The sequence below is a fragment of the Triticum urartu genome, chromosome 3A (genome assembly GCF_056163025.1).
Source record: "Triticum urartu cultivar PI428250 chromosome 3A, HENAU_Tu73, whole genome shotgun sequence".
Taxonomy (NCBI): Eukaryota; Viridiplantae; Streptophyta; class Magnoliopsida; order Poales; family Poaceae; genus Triticum; species Triticum urartu.
In genome coordinates this window covers 23,867,751-23,892,369 of record NC_141875.1, presented here as the reverse complement: position 1 = coordinate 23,892,369, position 24,619 = coordinate 23,867,751, and the positions used below count along the sequence as shown (strand labels likewise).

The 24,619-nt window shown below is 47.0% G+C and overlaps 1 pseudogene; it reads left to right on the top strand.

The window, feature by feature from the left end:
* Positions 1-16,789, top strand: part of LOC125546523 (UDP-glycosyltransferase 72B1-like) — a 36,805-nt pseudogene extending 20,016 nt beyond the window's left edge.
* Positions 16,790-24,619: the final 7,830 nt, after the last annotated feature.

Sequence of the window (24,619 nt, the reverse complement as noted above, 5' to 3'; positions counted from 1 at the left end):
CAAATATGTTGTAGATAAATAGCTCACGTTGTAGCTCCCTGTTTCAATATGTTCCTAGAGAAAGATTAAGTTGAAAGATATTGTAAGCAATGATGCGGACTAGGTCCGTAGTCCGAGGAGTGTCCTCACTGCTACACAGAAGGCTTACGTCTTTGATGCACCACTCGATGTGCAAACCCCTACAACGTCGTCTGTGGATGTTGTGAACACCTGATAGACACATTCTGATGACTACCTGATAGTTTAGTGCACCATACTTTACGGCTTAGAATCGGGATTCCAATGACATTTTGAACGCCATAGAACATATGAGATGTTGCAAGAGCTGAAATTGGGATTTCAGGCTCATGCCCGTGTTGAGAGGTGTGAGACCTCTAACAAGTTCTTTTGCCAACAAGATGGAGGAGAATAGCTCGGCTAGTGAGCATGTGCTCAGAATGTCTGGGTGCTACAATCACTTAAATCAAGTGGGAGTTGAACTTCCAGATAAGATAGTGATTGACAGAGTTCTGTAGCCACTATCACTAAGCTACTAGATCTTCGTGATGAACTATGACATGCAAGGGATGGAGTTGATCCCGGAGCTGTTCGTGGTGCTTAAGACCGCAAAAGGTAGAAATCAAGAAGGAGCATCAAGTGTTTATGGTTTATTAAGACCACTGGTTTCAAGAAGGGCAAGGGCTAGAAGGGAAACTTCATGGATGGCAAACCAGTTGCCGCTCCAGTGAAGGAACCCAAGGTTGAACCCAAACCCGAGACTAAATGCTTCTATTGTAAGGGGAACGGTCACTGGTAGCGGAATTACCCTAAATGCATGGTAGATAATAAGGCTAGCAACTTCAAAGTATATACGTGTTATGAATGTGTACCTCGCTAGTACTCCTGGTAGCACCTGGGAATTGGATACCGGTTCAGTTGCTATTACTGGTGACTTGAAGCAAAAGCTACGGACTAAATGGAGTCTAGCTAATGGTGAGGTGACGATGTGTGTTGGAAGTGTTTCCAAAGTTGATGAGATCACCATCGCATGCTCCATCTGCCTTCGGGATTAGTATTGAACCTAGATAAATGTTATCAGGTGTCTATGTTGAGCATGAATATGATTAGATCATGTTCATTGCAATACGGTCATTCATTTAAGTTAGAGAATAATGGTTATTCTGTTTACATGAATGATACCTTTCATGGTCATGCACCCTATGTGAGTGGTTCATTGAATCTCGGTCGTGGTAATACACATGTTCACGCCAAAAGATGTAGAGTTAATAATGATAGTACCACTTTATCGTGGCACTGCCGCTTAGGTCATATTGGCGTAAGATGCATGAAGAAACTCCATGTCGATGGATGTTTGGAGTCACTTGATTTTGAATCGCTTGACACATGCGAGCCATGCCTCATGGGCAGGATGACTAAGACCCCGTTTTCAGGTACAATGAAACGGGCAAGTGACTTGTTGGAAATCATACATGCTGATGCATGTGATCCAATGAGAATTGAAGTGTGCGGTGGATATCGCTATTTTCTCATCTTCATTGACAATTTGAGTAGATAGAGGTATATTTACTTAATGAAGCACAAGTCTGAAACGTTTGAAAAGTTCAAGCGATTTCAGAGTGAAGTTAAGAATCATCATAACAAAAAGATCATGTACCTACGATCTGATCAAAAGGGGATTTTCTGAGTTATGAGTTTGGCAATCACTTAAGACATTGTGGAATTGTTTCACAGTTGAAGCCACCTGGAACATCACAGAGTAATGGTGTGTCCGGACGTCGTAATCGAACCTTATGAGATATGGTGCGATCTATGATGTCTCTTACCGATCTACCGTTTTCATTTTGAGGTTATGCGTTAGAGACAGTTGCATTCACTTTAGATAGGACACCATCTAAGTCCGTTGAGACGACATCGTATGAACATTGGTTTGGCAAGAAACCAAAGTTGTCGTTTCTTAATGTTTGGGGCTGCGATGCTTAAAGGCTTCAGCCAGAGAAGCTCGAACCCAAAGAGGACAAACACATCTTCATAGGATACCCAAAGGTGACAGTTGGGTATACCTTCTATCTCAGATCCGAGGGCAAATTGTTTGTCGCTAAGAACGGGTCCTTTCTCGAGAAGGAGTTTCTCTCGAAAGAATTGAGTGGGAGGAAGATAGTGTTGGGGAACGTTGCAGAAAACAAAAAATTTCCTACGGTTTCACCAAGATCCGTCTATGAGTTCATCTACCAACGAGTGATCGGATTGCATCTACATACCTTTGTAGATCACGCACGGAAGCGTTCGAAGAACGGGGATGAGGAAGTCGTACTCGACGTGATCCAAATCACCGGAGATCCTAGCGCCGAATGGACGGCACCTCCGCGTTCAACACACGTACGGTCAGCGTGATGTCTCCTCCTTCTTGATCCAGCAAGGGGGAAGGAGAGGTTGATGAAGATCCAGCAGCACGACGGCGTGGTGGTGGATGCAGGGGTCACCGCAGCAGGGCTTCGCCGTTCTACTACGAGAGGGAGAGGTGTTGCAGGGGAGAGGGAGGCGCCAAGACTCAAGGGTGCGGCTGCCCCCTCCCTCCCCCCCTTTATATAGGCCCCCCTAGGGGGTGCGCCGGCCCTAGGAGATGGGATCTCCTAGGGGGGCGGCGGCCAAGGGGTGGAGTGCCCCCCAAGCCAGGTGGGGCGCCCCACCCTACCCTAGGGTTCCCAACCCTAGGCGCATGGGGTGGGCCAAGGGGGGCGCACCAGCCCACTATGGGCTGGTTCCCCTCCCCACTTTGGCCCATGGGGCCCTCCGGGATGGGTGGCCCCACCCGGTGGACCCCCGGGACCCTTCCGGTGGTCCCGGTACAATACCAGTGACCCCCAAAACTCTCCCGATGGCCGAAACTGCACTTCCTATATAATTTTCTTCACCTCCGGACCATTCCGGAACTCCTCGTGACGTCCAGGATCTCATCCGGGACTCCGAACAACTTTCGGGTTACTGCATATTCATATCTCTACAACCCTAGCGTCACCGAACCTTAAGTGTGTAGACCCTACGGGTTCGGGAGACATGTAGACATGACCGAGATTGCTCTCCGGTCAATAACCAACAGCGGGATCTGGATACCCATGTTGGCTCCCACATGCTCCTCGATGATCTCATCGGATGAACCACGATGTCGAGGATTCAAGCAACCCCGTATACAATTCCCTTTGTCAATCGGTACGTTACTTGCCCAAGATTCGATCGTCGGTATCCCAATACCTCGTTCAATCTCGTTACCAGCAAGTCACTTTACTCGTACCGTAATGCATGATCCCGTAACCAGACACTTGGTCACTTTGAGCTCATTGTGATGATGCATTACCGAGTGGGCCCAGAGATACCTCTCCGTCATACGGAGTGACAAATCCCAGTCTTGATCCGTGTCAACCCAACAGACACTTTCGGAGATACCCGTAGTATACCTTTATAGTCACCCAGTTACGTTGTGACGTTTGGTACACCCAAAGCACTCCTACGGTATCCGGGAGTTACACGATCTCATGGTCTAAGGAAAAGATACTTGACATTGGAAAAACTCTAGCAAACGAACTATACGATCTTGTGCTATGTTTAGGATTGGGTCTTGTCCATCACATCATTCTCCTAATGATGTGATCCCGTTATGAATGACATCCCCATGTCCATAGCCAGGAAACCATGACTATCTGTTGATCAACAAGCTAGTCAACTAGAGGCTCACTAGGGACACACTGTGGTCTATGTATTCACACATGTATTACGATTTCCGGATAATACAATTAAAGCATGAATAATAGACAATTATCATGAACAAGGAAATATAATAATCATTTTATTATTGCCTCTAGGGCATATTTCCAACAGTCTCCCACTTGCACTAGAGTCAATCATCTAGTTACATTGTGATGAATCGAACACCCATGGAATTCTGGTGTTGATCATGTTTTGCTCTAGGGAGATGTTTAGTCAACGGATCTGCTACATTCAGGTCCATATGTACTTTACAAATCTCTATGTCTCCATTTTGAACACTTTCACGAATGGAGTTGAAGCGACGCTTGATATGCCTGGTCTTCCTGTGAAACCTGGGCTCCTTGGCAAGGGCAATAGCTCCAGTGTTGTCACAGAAGAGAGTCATCGGGCCCGACGCATTGGGTATGACTCCTAGGTCGGTAATGAACTCCTTCACCCAGACTGCTTCGTGTGCTGCCTCCGAGGCTGCCATGTACTCCGCTTCACATGTAGATCCCGCCACAACGCTTTGCTTGCAACTGCACCAGCTTACTGCCCCACCATTCAAAATATACACGTATCCGGTTTGTGACTTAGAGTCATCCAGATCTGTGTCAAAGCTAGCGTCGACGTAACCCTTTACGACGAGCTCTTCGTCACCTCCATAAATGAGAAACATTTCCTTAGTCCTTTTCAGGTACTTCAGGATATTCTTGACCGCTGTCCAGTGTTCCTTGCCGGGATTACTTTGGTACCTACGTACCAAACTTACGGCAAGGTTTACATCAGGTCTGGTACACAGCATGACATACATAATAGAACCTATGGCTGAGGCATAGGGGATGACACTCATCTCTTCTATATCTTCTGCCGTGGTCGGACATTGAGCTGAGCTCAATTTCACACCTTGCAACATAGGCAAGAACCCCTTCTTAGACTGATCCATATTGAACTTCTTCAATATCTTATCAAGGTATGTGCTTTGTGAAAGACCTATGAGGCGTCTTGATCTATCTCTATAGATCTTGATGCCTAATATATAAGCAGCTTCTCCAAGGTCCTTCATTGAAAAACTCTTATTCAAGTAGGCCTTAATGCTGTCCAAAAGCTCTATATCATTTCCCATCAAAAGTATGTCATCTACATATAATATGAGAAATGCTACAGAGCTCCCACTCACTTTCTTGTAAACGCAGGCTTCTCCATAAGTCTGCATAAACCCAAGCGCTTTGATCATCTCATCAAAGCGAATGTTCCAACTCTGAGATGCTTGCACCAGCCCATAAATCGAGCGTTGGAGCTTCCACACCTTGTCAGCATTCTTAGGATCAACAAAACCTTCCGGCTGCATCATATACACTTCTTCCTTAAGATAACCGTTAAGGAATGCCGTTTTGACGTCCATTTGCCATATCTCATAATCATAGTATGCGGCAATTGCTAACATGATATGGGCGGACTTCAGCTTTGCTACGGGAGAGAATGTCTCATCGTAGTCAACCCCTAGAACTTGTCGATAACCCTTAGCGACAAGCCTAGCTTTATAGATGGTCACATTACCATCCGCGTCTGTCTTCTTCTTAAAGATCCATTTATTTTCTATGGCTCGCCGATCATCGGGCAAGTCAGTCAAAGTCCATACTTCATTTTCATACATGGATCCTATCTCGGATTTCATGGCTTCCAGCCATTTGTCGGAATCTGGGCCCGCCATCGCTTCTTCATAGTTCGAAGGTTCACCGTTGTCTAACAACATGATTTCCAAGACAGGGTTGCCGTACCACTCTGGTGCGGAACGTGTCCTTGTGGACCTTCGAAGTTCAGTAGGAGCTTGATCAGAAGTATCTTGATCATCATCATTAACTTCCTCTCTAATTGGTGCAGGCACCACAGGAACATTTTCCTGAGTTGCGCCACTTTCCGGTTCAAGAGGTAATACTTCATCAAGTTCTACTTTCCTCCCACTTACTTCTTTCGAGAGAAACTCCTTCTCTAGAAAGGATCCATTCTTGGCAACAAAGATCTTGCCTTAGGATCTGAGGTAGAAGGTATACCCAATAGTTTCTTTAGGGTATTCTATGAAGACGCATTTTTCCGACTTGGGTTCGAGCTTTTCAGGTTGAAGTTTCTTGACATAAGCATCGCATCCCCAAACTTTTAGAAATGACAGCTTAGGCTTCTTCCCAAACCATAATTCATACGGTGTCGTCTCAACGGATTTCGACGGAGCCCTATTTAAAGTGAATGCGGCAGTCTCTAAAGCATAGCCCCAAAATGATAGCGGTAAATCGGTAAGAGACATCATAGATCGCACCATATCCAATAGAGTGCGATTACGACGTTCGGACACACCATTACGCTGAGGTGTTCCACGCGACGTGAGTTGTGAAACTATTCCACATTTTCTTAAGTGTGTACCAAATTCGTGACTCAAGTATTCTCCTCCACGATCTGATCGCAAAAACTTGATTTTTCTGTCACGTTGATTCTCAACCTCACTCTGAAATTCCTTGAACTTCTCAAAGGTTTCAGACTTGTGTTTCATTAAGTAGATATACCCATATCTACTCAAGTCATCAGTGAGGGTGAGAACATAACGATAGCCACCACGAGCCTCAACACTCATTGGACCGCACACATCAGTATGTATGATTTCCAATAGGTTGGTTGCTCGCTCCATTGTTCCTGAGAACGGAGTCTTGGTCATCTTACCCATGAGGCATGGTTCGCACGTGTCAAATGATTCGTAATCAAGAGACTCTAAAAGTCCATCTGCATGGAGCTTCTTCATGCGTTTGACACCTATGTGACCAAGGCGGCAGTGCCACAAGTATGTGGGACTATCATTATCAACCTTACATCTTTTGGTATTCACACTATGAATATGTGTAGCATTACGCTCGAGATTCATTAAGAATAAACAATTCACCATAGGAGCATGACCATAAAACATATCTCTCATATAAATAGAACAACCATTATTCTCGGATTTAAATGAGTAGCCATCTCGTATTAAATGAGATCCTGATACAATGTTCATGCTCAAACTTGGCACTAAATAACAATTATTGAGGTTCAAAACTAATCCCTTAGGTAAATGTAGAGGTAGTGTGCCGACGGCGATCACATCGACCTTGGAACCATTCCCGACGCGCATCGTCACTTCGTCCTTCGCCAGTCTCCGTTTATTCCGCAGCTCCTGGTTTGAGTTACAAATGTGAGTAACTGCACCGGTATCAAATACCCAGGAGCTACTACGAGTACTGGTAAGGTACACATCAATTACATGTATATCACATATACCTTTCGTTTTGCCGGCCTTCTTGTCCGCTAAGTATTTGGGGCAGTTCCGCTTCCAGTGACCACTTCCCTTGCAATAAAAACACTCAGTCTCGGGCTTGGGTCCATTCTTTGGCTTCTTCCCGGCAGCTTGCTTACCGGGCGTGGCAACTCCCTTGCCATCCTTCTTGAAGTTCTTCTTACCCTTGCCTTTCTTGAACTTAGTGGTTTTATTCACCATCAACACTTGATGTTCCTTTTTGACTTCTACCTCTGCTGATTTCAGCATTGCAAATACTTCAGGAATGGTCTTTTCCATCCCCTGCATATTGAAGTTCATCACAAAGCTCTTGTAGCTCGGTGGAAGCGACTGAAGGATTTTGTCAATGACCGTGTCATCCGGGAGATTAACTCCCAGCTGAGTTAAGCGATTATGTAATCCAGACATAGTGAGTATGTGCTCACTGACAAAACTATTTTCCTCCATCTTACATCTGAAGAACTTGTCGGAGACTTCATATCTCTCGACCCGGGCATGAGCTTGGAAAACCATTTTCAGCTCTTCGAACATCTCATATGCTCCGTGTCGCTCAAAACGCTTTTGGAGCCCTGGTTCTAAGCTGTAAAGCATGCCGCACTAAACGAGGGAGTAATCATCAGCACGTGTCTGCCAAGCGTTCATAACATCTTGGTTCTGTGGGATGGGTGCGTCACCGAGCGGTGCTTGTAGGACATATTCTTTCTTGGCAGCTATGAGGATGATCCTCAGGTTCTGGACCCAGTCCGTATAGTTGCTGCCATCGTCTTTCAGCTTGGTTTTCTCTAGGAACGCATTGAAGTTGAGGACAACGTTGGCCATTTGATCTACAAGACATATTGTAAAGATTTTAGACTAAGTTCATGATAATTAAGTTCACCTAATCTAATTATATAATGAACTCCCACTTAGATAGACATCCCTCAAGTCATCTAAGTATAACATGATCCGAGTTAACTAGGCCGTGTCCGATCATCACGTGAGACGGACTAGTCAACATCGGTGAACATCTTCATGTTGATCGTATCTTCTATACGACTCATGCTCGACCTTTCGGTCTTCTGTGTTCTGAGGCCATGTCTGTACATGCTATGCTTGTCAAGTCAACCTAAGTGTTTGCATGTGTAAATCTGTCTTACACCCGTTGTATGTGAACGTTGGAATCTATCACACCCGATCATCACGTGGTGCTTCGAAACAACAAACTGTCGCAATGGTGCACAGTTAGGGGGAACACTTTCTTGAAATTATTATGACGGATCATCTTATTTACTACCGCTGTTCTAAGTAAACAAGATGCAAAAACATGATAAACATCACATGCAATCAAATAATAATAGTGACATGATATGGCCAATATCACATAGCTCCTTTGATCTCCATCTTGGGGCTCCATGATCATCTTGTCACCGGCATGACACCATGATCTCCATCATCATGCTCTCCATCATCGTGTCTCCATGAAGTTGCTCGCCAACTATTACTTCTACTACTATGGCTAACACGTTTAGCAAGTAAAGTAATTTACATGGCGTTTCTCAATGACATGCAGGTCATACAAAAAATAAAGACAACTCCTATGGCTCCTTCCGGTTGTCATACTCATCGACATGCAAGTCGTGATTCCTATTACAAGAACATGATCTCATACATCACATATATATCATTCATCATTCATCACAACTTTGGCCATATCACATCACAAAGCACTTGCTGCAAAAACAAGTTAGACGTCCTCTAATTGTTGTTGCGAGTTTTACGTGGCTGCAATAGGGTTCTAGCAAGAACGTTTTCTTACCTACGTAATAGCCACAACGTGATTTGTCAACTTCTATTTACCCTTCATAAGGACCCTTTTCATCGAATCCGCTCCAACTAAAGTGGGAGAGACAGACACCCGCTAGCCACCTTATGCAACTAGTGCATGTCAGTCGGTGGAACCAGTCTCACGTAAGCGTACGTGTAAGGTCGGTCTGGGCCGCTTCATCCCACAATACCGCTGAAGCAAAATAAGACTAGTAGCGGCAAGAAAGTTGACAACATCTACGCCCACAACAAATTGTGTTCTACTCGTGCAAAGAGAACTACGCATAGACCTAGCTCATGATACCACTGTTGGGGAACGTTGTAGAAAACAAAAAATTTCCTACGGTTTCACCAAGATCCGTCTATGAGTTCATCTAGCAACGAGTGATCGGATTGCATCTACATACCTTTGTAGATCACGCGCGGAAGCGTTCGAAGAACGGGGATGAGGAAGTCGTACTCGACGTGATCCAAATCACCGGAGATCCTAGCGCCGAACGGACAGCACCTCCGCGTTCAACACACGTACGGTCAGCGTGATGTCTCCTCCTTGATCCAGCAAGGGGGAAGGAGAGGTTGATGAAGATCCAGCAGCACGACGGCGTGGTGGTGGATGCAGGGGTCACCGCAGCAGGGCTTCGCCGTTCTACTACGAGAGGGAGAGGTGTTGCAGGGGAGAGGGAGGCGCCAAGACTCAAGGGTGCGGCTGCCCCCTCCCTCCCCCCCTTTATATAGGCCCCCCTAGGGGGTGCGCCGGCCCTAGGAGATGGGATCTCCTAGGGGGGCGGCGGCCAAGGGGTGGAGTGCCCCCCAAGCCAGGTGGGGCGCCCCACCCCACCCTAGGGTTCCCAACCCTAGGCGCATGGGGTGGGCCAAGGGGGGCGCACCAGCCCACTATGGGCTGGTTCCCCTCCCCACTTTGGCCGCCCTCCGGGATGGGTGGCCCCACCCGGTGGACCCCCGGGACCCTTCTGGTGGTCCCGGTACAACATCGGTGACCCCCGAAACTCTCCCGATGGCCGAAACTGCACTTCCTATATATAATTCTTCAACTCCGGACCATTCCGGAACTCCTCGTGACATCCAGGATCTCATCCGGGACTCCGAACAACTTTCGGGTTACTGCATATTCATATCTCTACAACCCTAGCGTCACCGAACCTTAAGTGTGTAGACCCTAAGGGTTTGGGAGACATGCAGACATGACCGAGATTGCTCTCCGGTCAATAACCAACAGCGGGATCTGGATACCCATGTTGGCTCCCACATGCTCCTCGATGATCTCATCGGATGAACCACGATGTCGAGGATTCAAGCACCCCGTATACAATTCCCTTTGTCAATCGGTACGTTACTTGCCCGAGATTCGATCGTCGGTATCCCAATACCTCGTTCAATCTCGTTACCGGCAAGTCACTTTACTCGTACCGTAATGCATGATCCCGTGACCAGACACTTGGTCACTTTGAGCTCATTGTGATGATGCATTACCGAGTGGGCCCAGAGATACCTCTCCGTCATACGGAGTGACAAATCCCAGTCTTGATCCGTGTCAACCCAACAGACACTTTTGGAGATACCCGTAGTATACCTTTATAGTCACCCAGTTACGTTGTGACGTTTGGTACACCCAAAGCACTCCTACGGTATCCAGGAGTTACACGATCTCATGGTCTAAGGAAAAGATACTTGACATTGGAAAAAACTCTAGCAAACGAACTATACGATCTTGTGCTATGTTTAGGATTGGGTCTTGTCCATCACATCATTCTCCTAATGATGTGATCCCGTTATCAATGACATCCCCATGTCCATAGCCAGGAAACGATGACTATCTGTTGATCAACGATCTAGTCAACTAGAGGCTCACTAGGGACACATTGTGGTCTATGTATTCACACATGTATTACGATTTCCGGATAATACAATTAAAGCATGAATAATAGACAATTATCATGAACAAGGAAATATCATAATCATTTTATTATTGCCTCTAGGGCATATTTCCAACAGATAGAACTTGATGAGGTTGTCGAACCTTTAACCAGAGAGTGACGCAACACAGAAAGATGTTTTATGTGGCGCCTACGTCTGTTGAATAGGAAGTTAATGATAGTGATCATGAAGCTTCGGATCAAGTTGCTATCGAACCTCGTAGGTCGACAAGGATATCTACTACTCCTAAGTGGTACGGTAATCCTGTCTTAGATATCATGTTGTTAGACAACAATGAACCTACGAGCTATGGAGAAGCGATGGTGGGCCCGTATTCCGACAAATGGTTAGAAGCCATGAAATCTGAAATAGGATCCATATATCAGAACAAAGTATGGACTGTGGTGGACTTGCCCGATGATCGGTAAGCCATTGAGATAAATGGATCTTTAAGAAGAAGATGGACGTGGGCGGTAATGTTACCGTCTATGAAGCTCGACTTGTGGGAAAGAGTCTTTTCACAAGTTCAAGGAGTTGACTACGATGAGAATTTCTCACCCGTAGCGATGCTTGAGTCCGTCAGAATCATGATAGCATTAGCTGCATTTTTCGATTATGTAATCTTACAGATGGATGTCAAAACAAGTTTTCTTACCAGTTTTCGTAAGAAAAGTTGTATGTGATACAACTAAAGGTTTTGTCGATCCTAAGGATGCTAAAAGGTATGCTGGCTCTAGCAATCCTTCTATGGACTAGAGCAAGCATCTTGGAGTCGGAATATATGCTTTGATGGAGTGATCAAAGCTTTTAGGTTTATACAATGTTTGCTAGAAACTTGTATTTACAAGAAAGTGAGTGGGAGCACTACAACATTTCTGATAAGTATATGTGGATGACATATTGTTGATTCGAAATGATGTAGAATTTCTGGAAAGCATAAACGGTTGTTTGAAGAGTGATTTTCAAAGGAAGACCTGGATAAAGCTGCTTACATATTGGGCATCAAGATCTATAGAGATAGATCAAGACGCATGATGATACTTTCAAAGAACGCACACCTTGACATGTTTTTGAAGGAGTTCAAAATAGATCAGTCAAAGAAGGGGTTCTTACCTGAGTTGTAAGGTGTGAAGTTGAGTAAGACTCAAAGCTTGACCACGACAGAAGAAAGAGGAAGGATGAAGGTCGTCCCCTATGCTTTTGTCATAGGCTCTATACAGTATGCCATGCTGAAGTACCGCACCTGATGTGTGCCTTGCCACATGTCTGGCAAGAGGGTACAAAGGTGATCTAGGAGTAGATCACCAGATAGCGGTCAAAATTATCCTTAGAGGAATAAGGAAATAATTCTCGGTTATGGAGGTGATAAAGAGTTCGACGTAAAGAGTTACGTCGACGCAAGCTTAACACCTATCCGGATAGCTCTGAGTAGAGATACCGGATACGTATAATGGAGCAACAATTTGGAATAGCTCCAAGTGGAATGTGGTAGCAGCATCTACGATATGACATAAAGTTTTGCAAAATACATAGGGATCTGAATATGGCAAGACCCGTTGACTACAACCTCTCTCACAAGCATAACATGATCAAACCCAGAACTCTTTGAGTGTTTATCACATAGTGATGTGAACTAGATCATTGAGTCTAGTAGACTCTTGGATGTTGGTCACATGGCGATGTGATCAGTGAGTGTTGATCACATGGCGATGTGAACTAGATTATTGACTCTAGTGCAAGTGGGAGACTGTTGGAAATATGCCCTAGAGGCAATAATAAATTGGTTATTATTATATTTCCTTGTTCATGATAATCGTTTATTATCCATGCTAGAATTGTATTGATAGGAAACTCAGATACATGTGTGGATACATAGACAACACCGTGTCCCTAGTAAGCCTCTAGTTGACTAGCTCGTTGATCAATAGATGGTTACGGTTTCCTGACCATGGACATTGGATGTCGTTGATAACGGGATCACATCATTAGGAGAATGATGTGATGGACAAGACCCAATCCTAAGCCTAGCACAAAGATCGTGTAGTTCGTATGCTAAAGCTTTTCTAATGTCAAGTATCATTTCCTTAGACCATGAGATTGTGCAACTCCCGGATACAGTAGGAGTACTTTGGGTGTGCCAAACGTCACAAAGTAACTGGGTGGCTATAAAGGTACACTACAGGTATCTCCGAAAGTATCTGTTGGGTTGGCACGAATCGAGACTGGGATTTGTCACTCCGTGAAACAGAGAGGTATCTCTGGGCCCACTCGGTAGGACATCATCATAATATGCACAATGTGATCAAGGAGTTGATCACGGGATGATGTGTTACGGAACGAGTAAAGAGACTTGCCGGTAACGAGATTGAACAAGGTATCAGGATACCGACGATCGAATCTCGGGCAAGTATCGTACCGATGGACAAAGGGAATTGTATACGGGATTGATTAAGTCCTTGACATCGTGGTTCATCCGATGAGATCATCGTGGAACATGTGGCAGCCAACATGGGTATCCAGATCCCGCTGTTGGTTATTGACCGGAGAGTTGTCTCGGCCATGTCTGCATGACTCCCGAACCCGTAGGGTCTACACACTTAAGGTTCGATGACGCTAGGGTTATAGGGAAAGTATGTACGTGGTTACCGAATGTTGTTCGGAGTCCCGGATGAGATCCCGGACGTCACGAGGAGTTCCGGAATGGTCTGGAGGTAAAGATTGATATATAGGAAGTATGGTTTTGGCCACCGGAAGTGTTCCGGGCATCACCGGTAGTGTACCGGGACCACCGGAGGGGTCCGGGGGTCCACCAGGTGGGGCCACCAGCCCCGGAGACCTACATGGGCCAATAGTGGGAAGGGACCAGCCCCTAGGTGGGCTGGGGCGCCTCCCACCAAGGCCCAAGGCGCCTCCAAGAGGGGAAGGGGGCAAACCCTAGGGCAGATGGGCCCCAAGGCCCACCCCAGGTGCGCCTCCCCCTCTCCCCCTTGTGGCCGCCACCCAGATGGGATCTGGGGGCTGCCGCCACCCCTAGGGAGGGAACCCAAGGTGGGGGCGCAGCCCCTCCCCTTCCCCTATATATACTTGAGGTTTGGGCTGCCCAACACATGTGATTTGCTCTCCCAGTTGGCGCAGCCCTACCCCTCTCCCTCCTCGTCTCTCATAGTGCTTAGTGAAGCCCTGCTGGAGTCCCGCGCTCCTCCACCACCACCACGCCGTCGTGCTGCTGCTGGATGGAGTCTTCCCCAACCTCTCCTTCTCCCCTTGCTGGATCAAGGCGTAGGAGACGTCACCGGGCTGTACGTGTGTTGAACACGGAGGTGCCGTCCGTTCGGCACTAGGATCATCGATGATTTGGATCACAACGAGTACGACTCCATCAACCCCGTTCACTTGAACGCTTCCGCTTAGTGATCTACAAGGGTATGTAGATGCACTCTCCTTCCCCTCGTTGCTAGATTACTCCATAGATTGATCTTGGTGATGCGTAGAAAATTTTGAATTTCTGCTACGTTCCCCAACACACGGCGCATCAAGTGCATACAGGCCATGGCAAAGACGACAGCTAAGCAGAATGGCCCTCGTGTCCCGATCCTTGATAAAGAAACGAAAAGGGTGAAACTCAGCAAGGACATTATTATCACGAGTAAGTTGAGGAATGGACAACAAACTACGCGTAGCAGTGGGAACTCGAAGGACATTGGAAAGATGTAATGTGCGAAAATTGTGTGCAAGGAGAGAGGCCTAACCAACATGGGAGATGCGCATACCTGCTCCACTGGCGGTGTGCACCTGATCATGACCACGATATGGCTCCTGAGTAGAGAGCTTGCCCATCTCGCCGGTGAGGTGGTTGGTAGCTCCAGTGTCCATGTACCACGCATGATCAATGGAGTAAGATGGAGTGCGGCCATGATCATGATTCATCACCGCGGCGGCGGCCTGCTTGTCGTTCCCTTTGCCATTGTTGCCGAGGCCCAGAAAGTCTTGCTTGTAGCGACGATGGCAGCGAGAGGCAATGTGGCACTCAATGCCACACAGCTGGCAGGCCCGCGGAGCACCGCAAGAAGAACAACACACCACCGGCCGGTTACTGCCCGTGATGGTCGGAGCATTGCCCCGCGAGGCCGGTTGTGAAGACGGCGCCGGTCTGCCACCTGAAGAGGATGACCGCGGGGGTTTGCCACGAGTCGCGGCATTGGCGGAGGCGAAACCGGGGGAGACGCGTCATGCCTTAATGCGTTGTTCACGACCAAGGAGTCGTGCATAGAGCTCACGAGGTGGGAGCGGATCATCATGGCCATGGAAATTCTCAACGAGATTGTCATAATCATCGTCTAGCCCATTAAGCACGAAGGTGGTGAACTCCTCATCCTGCAGCGACTGGCCAACTGAGGCCAACGTGTCGGCGAGACCCCGCATCTTGTTGAAGTAGTCCGTGATGCTGAGGTCACCAAGCTTAGTCTCACCCAGCCCGGTGCGTATAGAGTGAGCACGCGCCTAAGACTGAGAGGCGAAACTGCTGTGAAGTACCGCCCACGCCTCCCGGGATGTAGCGGCGAAGATGACCAGCAACGAGACGCTCGGGGTGAGCGAGGACTGGATGGCGGAGAGGATGGCCTGATCCTGGGCCACCCATGTGTGATACACCAGGTGATGAGAGGACGGACACGGGATGGATCCGTCAACGTAGCCCTCCAGATAGCGGCTCCGCAGAAGAGGCAACACCTGGGCATGCCAGGACAGGTAGTTGTCCGGCGTGAGCTTCATCGGCAGCAGATGCAAGAAGTAAAACGGCGACGACACCGTGGCCGGATCAGCGTGAGCGTGCGACGGTGCATAAAGACCCATCGACGGGGCCGCCCCTAGATGCGTAGCAGACACCGAGTAGGGCGGGTAGGATCCAGGGGAACCAGCCACCAAGGCGTAGTAGGATGCCACAGCCGGAGCCCCATACTGCGAGCAGCCGCAGCCCCTTGTGGCTGCTGAGATGGCGCCGGGTAGGGTTGGAGCGGCGCCAGGTAGGGGTTCGACGGGGGCGCCGAGTAGGGTTGGGGCGGCGCCGGGTAGGGGTTCATCGGGGGCGCCGAGTAGGGTGGCGGCGGCGGCGCGCCGTAGTGGTGCGGCGGAGGCGCACCATAGGGATGAGGCATCGGGGTGCCGTAGGGTGGCGGCGGGGCATCGTAGGGTCGCTGTTGGGGCGACGCACCGTAGTGCGGCGCCAGCCAGGACGACGATGGCGGCGGCCCACCATGGACCGGCGTAGAGACGCCGCCCGCAGGAAGATCAGCGCCAGAGGGCACCGCAACCCTCGGCGAGGCAGCGTGATCGCCTTGGACAACCGATCCGATCGGGGACCCGGGTGACGGAGGAGCACCGTAGGCCATCACAAGCGGCCGCGAGGCGAGGAATGGTGACACATGAGCAAGGGCCGGCACCGCGGCGGCGGGCGCGACGGCGGCAGTGATGGCGGCGGAAGCGGAAGGCATCGTAACCTAATCTGATACCATATAAGACATATGATTTGGGAACTGCTCGACACCCTGAATGGGGTGTGACTATCTCATTATATAGAGGTACCCAAAGGGTACAATACAACGTTACAATATATGTGTACAGAGGCTATGTATATACAGTCTAACAGAGGGCATGGGATGCTTCTTGGTGCACTGCGGGTGAAACTCCGTCCTGGAGAGCCTGGTTCACGGCGTGCCCATGGTCGCATGGCCGCTCTTCGCCGAGCAGCGGCAGAACGCTGTGATGCTTTCAGATGGTGTTGGTGCCGCCATGCGAGTGCCGGCAACGAAGAGGAAGGAGAAAATTGCCATGACGGTGACGGAAGTGATGGTTGGCCAAGGCAAAGGCGCCGAGGTAAGAGCTAATGTGGCGGCGCTACAGAAGCTAGCCACAGAAGCTCTCCTTGAGGGAGGTGCCGCCACGGCCGCGCTGGATGAGGTGGTGCGTAAGTGGACATGGGACGAGTATTGCTAGGTGTCAGCAAAGCTACCAATACATCTCGCTCTTTCTGTATGTGTGCATCGTGATGATGATGTGTCCTTTTTTTAAAGAAATATAAAAACATCTCTCTTCTTCAATGTGGTTGTATGACATTTTCGAGAGTAGATTTTCACGTGTATATTTGTAAGGGCTATTTTGCATATACTATGTTTACATGGCAACAGGTAAGCGCCACATAAGCAGCTCAACACTGGTCTGGGGAAGTTAGGGCTCTCGATGAACAACTTAAATAGTTTTAGGACTAACTTTGACGCCACAAAAATAGTCACTGGATCTATGACTATGATGCACTAACTCTTCTGAATTTTTCTTATTGCGCTATCAGATCACACTTCACCCATAATCAGTCCAAGATACATTTACCTTTTCCATGCTTCCATCATTTCTTTTTACGAAATGATAATAGAAGACCACATCGTTTTGCGTGGATAGTGAAAATTTCACACTAATTAAGTCACCTTTGAAGGCTAAGTATTCTTGCGGTCGCGGTCGCCACTATGGTGCTGGCAGACAGTGAGGCTAGACATGGAAAAGTTGAAGAAGTTCATGGACATGCTGCCGGGACATGCCGGTACAACCTGGTGGAAGGCGCAAGTGGCGTCGCCATGTGGATGTTTATTAAAGTTATACAAAATGATTTACGATCCATGCCCCCTTTGCACTTAGACTCTAGTACAAATGGCTTCCAGCCAGCTAATACAGAACGTATCACACATCGTCATTTGAGTGAGCAATTTCTAGCTACGGATGATTTGATCGCACTAGTCATATAGAAAAACATTTGGCTTGTTAGTTTCACTCCAATATCTCATAGAAGTAGTATATGGGGGGATAGCTAAATAGTCCACTAAGTCTAAGACTTTGCGCTTCCACTTAAAGCTATATAGTATATAGCTCCCACACGTTATGAATGGACTATATATAGACGAGCCAACATGCATGCCTAGATCATTCGATGGCCATGTATCTAGTCATGAGTATACTACTGCACTCTGCGTGCAATTTCGTTTGTGCTAGTCATACCCAGTTTCTCTTTCACTTCACTTCACATGAACAATGCATGCATGCACTCCATGTGTGAGACCGATTCAGATTCGCTGACTCGCCGTGGCAAAGGTAGCGAAGCTACTGTACCGCTACCTTTGCCCGGTCTCGTTCGTCGGATTGAAAAGTGGCGGATCAGATCGGATGCTAGTGTGACCAACAGTGATTTGTGTGAACAGTTGTTTATGTGAACAGTGATCAGAACAGTGATTTGGCTAATCTCAGCCTTCGATTCTTGATCCCACGGCAAAGTCAGCGGGGACTTGCTGTGGCTAAGTCAGTGAATCCGAATCCGTGTGAGACCTTACATCACTACGCACTGGTCCTGCTACCCTAGTCAGCGTGCAGGATGTCAAGCCTAGAAACTCCAGGCTACGTTCTATGCTCGTCGAGAGCAGCAGCTACGTACTGCTAGCGCCAATCACATTTATTGTTTCATGCATCTTGACAGAGATAGCAAATTAAGTAAGTATTTTTAGTAGATTAAATCGCTCATGCCTGATTAATTACACGCATCATAACCCTTTATCTTTATACAGTATCTTATAAAGCACCCTGATTACATCCAGAGGCTGTTGTTAGCCTCTCAACTAAACTCACGCCTCACACCATCACTCGTCGGACCACATGACTCAGCCAAATCACTTGGCTGTCTACTCACACGATCCTGCATGCACATGAGAAACCAACCATTTTTGTGCTGATCGGCACTCCATACCGATACTGCGTATCTTTTTTTTTTTGCGGGGTCTACCTACGACTCAACCAAACCAGCTACATGCAAACACTTCTATCAGAGGCAAGCTCCATGCTAGAAGTCTAGAACTAGCAGTGTTTCTCCACACCTTTCTTTAACTGTAGCAGCTTGAACAGTGTTATAATAATCTGAGACACGCAATCGATCCTCTAAGGAACAAGCAATTATACAAAGCACCGCACCGAGATTTATTAATGAGGTCACCGAATTTGGCTAGATCCCTAGGGCATGATTACAGACACTCCTCACCGTGACCGTGTCACAATAACGCACACCGACTATCCGAGCGCCGGCACACGCTGCACCGACACGGAGCCAAACACGTGGCACGCCATAAGCATATATGTTACTGGTGGCACGGGGGCCTACATGCCACCACTATATTTTATCAGTGGTGTCATACTGGTGACGTGAGGCCGACACGCCACCAAGGTTGTTCTTGGCATGCCATCACTAGCATTTTCCGCACTGGTGGCACTTCACAGCTTGCACTTGTATCCTTAGCATCCTGACAAAAAATTAGATATTTTGCGATATTTCGAACAAAATTGCAAGTACTTTTGCCACATATATTTTGTACCTTTTCATAGTTCCCACACGCACCACGAGTACCTACCTCGTGAAGCAGACATGATGATAACATGAACAGGATACGCAATATTTTAGTTCCATGGATTGTCAAAATTTTGGGGTAGACAATTGGGTCCATGAATTCCATACTAGTAATTGTTGGTCAAGTTCTTCTCTTGATAAAATGTGTTCTGTTTTTGTTGTTTCAAAAAAATGTTTATATGGCAGTACTAGTTAAATATCACATTGAATGAAACAGGTAAATAGTTGGGGTAGTAATTTGCAATCATCAGCATATGGGTCCCATTCTCATCGGAGATATGCAAGCTGTGCTTATTTGCATACTGCTCCCTCCGTCCCATAATATAAGAACGTTTTTGACACTAGTGTAGTGTCAAAAACGTTCTTATATTATGGGACAAAGGGGGTACATTGTAGCATGGAGAAGGAGTCCGCCGTTGCTGGCGAGCTCACCGTCGGCATGTGTTTTCACTGCACTATCCCACAACTCTCTGTTTTCCTCCACTATCCCACATACCTGGTCAACTAACTGGTGGAGCTGCATCTCATAGCTCTTCCCTCCACTCTTACAGCTCTTTCTCGTTGTTTCACAAAACACACTCGCACACACGCACTGCACACGCACCAAGGGGGAAACACTAGATTTGCTTTGCCCAAAAGCATTTCTTCTTTATGGCAATAGAGGCTAGCTAGTACGTTTGTTTCCTGCATTCGTAGCCTTTTCCTCTCCCCTTAGTTTCTCTTATATAGCAAACTTGGCTACATGGGCTGGCTGTTAGGCTCAAATAAATTCACGCCTCACACCACCACTAAGTGGAACCACTCGACGAAAATATGACTCAAGAAAATTGCTGGGCTGGCTACTCACACGATCCTGCATACATGCATGGGAAAACACATATCTGCTAAGCTTGAAATGCATGTTGTATATGTTGAGGTGGCCTCTTAACACCATGTTTAACATTTCTACTTCTCTGTCAATTATTTTATAACACTATTACATTTTTCATGATAATCACAAGTACGATGATGTACCCAAGATTTAATTACCGAGGTTCTCTCTTTTTGTAGTTGATAAAACCCGAGTCATCAGTTCATCACCTGCATATGAACAACACTGCTTCTATATAACCTTTTGAGTTAGAATGGAACTCCATTATGGGATAGTTCTCGCATGTAGGCATGCAATCAAATCTTTAGAAGTTCTAGATCTCGCAGAAGAACACTTTCGCATTGAAATAGATTTTTTTATGACAAAGGATGGATTTTCCTAACTCAAAATAAAGCATCCAGGGGATATCACTAGTAGAAAAAGGGTCAAACGTGAAGCACATTAGTGCCGGTTTGTAAAAAAACAGGCACTAATGTGATCAATAGTGCCGGTTCGAATGGCTATGCATTAGTGCCGGTTCGTAATGAACCTTTAGTACCGGTTCGTGCCACGAACCGGTACTAAAGGGGTGGTGGCAGGCTGGCGTCAGGCCAGGGCCCCACGAGCACCTTTAGTGACGGTTTGTGACACAAACCGGTACTAAAGGTCTTACCTATAGTACCGGTTTGTGTCACCAACCGGCACTACAGAGTCTTAACCTATAGTCCCGGTTGAAGACACAAACCGGCACTATAGGGCAATTTTCAAACTCTACCCCTCCCCCCCCCCCCCCCCCCCCCGTGTATCGCCATTTCAGTTTTGAGAAAATCAAAAGAAAATGATAAAAACTTCAAAAAATAAAATCCTTCGAGAGGTAGTTATATTACTACATCTACACGTTAGGAAAATTTGAAAACTTAAATTTGGACATGTTTTGCAAAAAGTGTAGGGAAAATGTAAAACGGCTATAACTTTTGCATACGATGTCGGGAAAAAACGTATAATATATCAAAAAATTCAGCACGAAAATCCGCATCCGATGCAGACCGTCTAGCTTAGCGTGATTTTCCTCGTAATGCTACATGTTGTTTCTGCAACATTGCGCAAGAATTAGTTCATCGTCTCTTCATGGGCTGCAGTGTAGGGACCATCATTTGGAGTTCAGTGCTTCTTTGGGCAAATCTAAGTGAGGCCATCCCCCAAAATGCTCCTGATCTCCGGGATTGGTGGAAAGACACCAGAAATAGAGTCCATGAACCCAGAAGGAATTCCTTCAACACTGTGGTACCACTAATTATATAGAGTTTATGGAGGGAAAGAAATGACATAATTTTTTAAATTTGCGCACACCGCTTCAAGGAATCTTTAATCAAATTAATATTGACGCGGTGCAATGGGCAGAAGCAAGTCTAGGTCATGTTGTATTACACTAGTTTCGTTCAGTTTGCGGTGTCTGTAGACAATTCTGGTGGTTACGGCTTTGGGTCTTCTTTGTTTGCAGTAGTTTAGGTTGTCCTTGCTGTAACTCTGATGGACTTTGGTCGTGTATTGCTCCCTCTCGCTTTAATATAATACATGCACTCCTCCTGCATGGTTCCAAAAAACCGCAATAGTTTGCATCTTTAGACAGAAACACTGGTAGAAAAAGGGCCTATAGTCTCGGTTCATAAGGGCCTTTAGTCCCGGTTCCGGAACCGGGACTAAAGTGTCGGTACTAATACCTCCCCCCTTTAGTCCCGGTTCAATCCAGAACTGGGACTAAAGGCCCTCCACGTGGGCAGTGCGCAGAGCCCAGTCAGGAGACCCTTTGGTCCCGGTTGGTGGCACCAACCGGGACCAATAGGCATCCACACGTCAGCATTTCTGTGGCTGGGGTTTTTGTTTTTTTTGAAGGGGGGGGGGGTTGGGGGTTTTGGGGGGTTAATTTAGGTGTTTCATATATTGTGTTAGCTAGCTATAATTAATAGAGAGAAGTGTCCTCTCTTATGTCCGTGCTTGGTCGACGCTACGTACTATACATACGTATAGAGAGGACTAGACACGCTGGCTAGCTAGTAAGCAAACGAAGGAAACAGAAGATCGTCATGAACATATATGCATACAGAGAGAAGTGATATCGACCACCTCTCCTTCTCCAAGAGATTGGTCGAACAACAAGTTCTCGTATATCTATCTGACACTACCGGCTACATATATACAATAATTATCTCTTACAAATATAATCATACGGACTCAGGGTCCACATAGAATTCTCCGTCTTCAGGGATCACGTGGTCAGGAAAGAATGCCGCAAATTCCTCTTGAATTGCTCGCATGCGAGCTGGTGCTAGGAGTTCATCCCACTTCCGAAACATCTAATTTGAAGAAGGGGGTCAATACATATATATATGAATGAATGAAACTCAACACAAATGATGGTAATAAAATAAAATTGTGAATGTTGTTATTTACGTACTTCATATTGATCGTTAGAGTACCCGCCCCGCTCACAGGTCGTGTGGCGGATGGACTCGCAGATCTAGTATCCACAGAAATCATTCCCTTGTTCCTGCCACAACCACTTTACAAGAAATAGAGGTCAATCAAACTGATAAGCAAGAATGCTAAATGGTATTGATGAAACTAGCGCTTGAATCACTAGGAGATGCGCGAAACATGCTACTAGAGTACTTACTTTCGGGTGTCTAAATTCCAGCTCCTTCGGCAGTCCCAGAACTGTTTTGGTGAATTTTCTCCAAACCCTGCCGGACAAAGAAAACAATTACTTGATATCAGGAAATGAACAAAGTTGCTGATATGGTGGATAATGATCGATTTAACTTACTTCTGGAGTATTTGAGTCATGTCTGCATAGTCCTGGGGATCTTTTCGTTTAGAGTCTAAGACGGTTACTACTCCCTGCTCAAGCTTAATCTCTAGGAGAATATAGTGGAAACTGCACACACATGCATAACTCATCAATTACATTACTATAACCTTGACTAATATATAAGGAAAACCGAATACGCACAAGACAGTAACACTCACCTGAAGTTGTAAGGAAAGAGTATTATATCTTTGTTTTGATTTATTACGAACGATCGTAGCAAGTTGGCCTCGGTAGCTGCGGCATGAAGTTTAACCTCAGTTGCATCTATGAGATATGTGTTAATGAACCCAATATCACCGACTTGTCTTTTCTTCAATTCGGCGATCTTCAATCTGCATAATATAGTGAGGATGATTATAAATACATGCAATGAAAGAGCTAAGCTATATAGAGAAACTTAATGACAGAAGTAATACTACTTACAGACAGTAGCAGGCGACCGTTGTTTTATCGAGGGCCAATTGATTGAAAAACTGATAGAACTCCTCAAATGGAACAGGCAACAGATCAATTCCAACGAGGTCATGCTCCTTTTTAACTTTCACATACAAAGTACTCCTCCCCCCAGAGTCTCTGCAGATTTTCATGTACCAATCATGCAATCTTCGCATCATCGTTGATAGAGATCTTTCATCTTTGACGAGAGGCTTCCCGTACTCGTATCTTTGTATCTGCACGTCCATGGGTTCATAATGTACTTCGTCGGGCAGGTAATCTGCAAGATTGCTATAACCGGGCACCATCCTCGGATCATTAGCGACGTTGTGGCTAGGCACCTTGAGCGGGGGGCACGATTGCTTCGCTTGTTCGCCGAGCTGGGCAATTTGTTTCCCAGCTCGTCGTTCTTTCAGCCTTTGATCACTGACAGTAGTTCCCGACCGCTCCACTTCGGCAAATTACTTTCCAATAATGCGGTCATAGTTTCCTTTCGGCGGATCAGACTTCGGTGGTTTTGTCAGGGCAGCCAGAGTGCACTTCACTTTCACCCGATCTACCTTCTCCTCCGGAGGTGGATGTTTCTTTGCTTTCACCCCTTCAAAGAATTTCTTCACTTCTTCTCGCGCGATCTCGGCGTTCTCCTCCTGGGTCCTCTCGTATGGTAACTTCTCTGGAGTCTTCAGAGAAGGACCGAATCTGTATGTCCTCCCGCCTCTGGTTGTAATGCTAGACGCCGACCGAGCAGACGTAGCGGTTGTCTTCTTTACTTGCTTAAGAGGCGGAGGAGAAGGACTACGACGCGCCGGAGCAGCTGGAGCGGCGGCAGGTCTCTTCCGCCCTTGCTGACGAGGCGGAGAAGGAGGAGGCTGGCTGCTCAGGCGCGTCGGCGCAGGCGGAGAAGGAGGCGGTGTGCTGCCACGCGCCGGAGAAGGAGCTGGCCGAGGGCCCTGATCGTCACTCGCCGGAGGAGGAGGCGGTGGAGGCAGAGTGCCCTGACTCGCCGGAGGAGGAGGAGGAGGCGGTGGCGTCCAGTTCGGAAGGTTGATGAGCTCCTTCCGCCATAGGCATGGAGTCTTCAGAGCAGACCCCAGCTGAGTCTCCCCTTCATCGGTAGGGTGGTCAAGCTGGAGGTCCTCAAATCCCTCCGTTATCTCATCCACCATCACCCTAGCATATCCTTCTGGAATCGGCCGGCAGTGAAAATTTGCACCGGGTTCAGTAGGATAAACAGAG